Below are 624 nucleotides of genomic sequence, written 5' to 3'. Positions count from 1 at the left end.
TATACCGGCATATCGAGATCCGAATTTGAAACCAGAAGATCTTTTGACCGGTGTAACATTTGCTTCTGGTGGTGCTGGTTACGTTCCTTTGACAACCAAATTAGCGGTAGTTAATTTTGAATTCTTATTCATTTAATTTAGGGCATCTAAAGAAGTTACTATATTAAAAAAAAAGTTAAAAACAAATAATGTTTTTTTTTTAAGGGAGGTATACCGTTACCGCAACAATTGAAATATTTTGAACAGTATATAGCGAAACTGAAGGCAATGGTTGGAGAAGAGAGGACACAGTTCATAATTAAGAATAGCTTGTTCGTTGTTATATGTGGTAGTAACGATATCGCCAACGACTTCTTTGCTCTCCCTCCGGTTCAGCTCCATTACACCGTCGCTTCTTTCACCGCTCTTATGGCCGACAACGCTCGCTCGTTTGCTCAGGTAAAAGAATTAGCTAGTAATAATATCACTATAGTTTTATGTCACGAATAAGATTAGTAGTTAATAGGTATGATGTCATAATTAGTTAAACCTTGCTTTTAATTATTTTTGAAAATCTTTTCTATTTATTCATGTGGTAGTAGACACTCTATGGATATGGAGCTAGAAGAATACTTGTATTTGGTG

At 34.9% G+C, this 624-nt stretch overlaps 1 long non-coding RNA gene across 1 annotated transcript; it reads left to right on the top strand.

Annotated features, from left to right (window-relative positions):
- Window positions 1–6: 6 nt before the first annotated feature.
- On the top strand, window positions 7–624 carry LOC104774693. The gene is made up of 3 exons (XR_765449.1): window positions 7–106; window positions 205–438; window positions 582–624. It is a non-coding gene; the product is annotated as an uncharacterized LOC104774693 (long non-coding RNA).

Source organism: Camelina sativa, unplaced genomic scaffold (genome assembly GCF_000633955.1).
Source record: "Camelina sativa cultivar DH55 unplaced genomic scaffold, Cs unpScaffold04676, whole genome shotgun sequence".
Classification (NCBI taxonomy): domain Eukaryota; kingdom Viridiplantae; phylum Streptophyta; class Magnoliopsida; order Brassicales; family Brassicaceae; genus Camelina; species Camelina sativa.
Note: the sequence above shows the minus strand (reverse complement) of the source record. Positions and strands in the feature narration are given on the sequence as shown.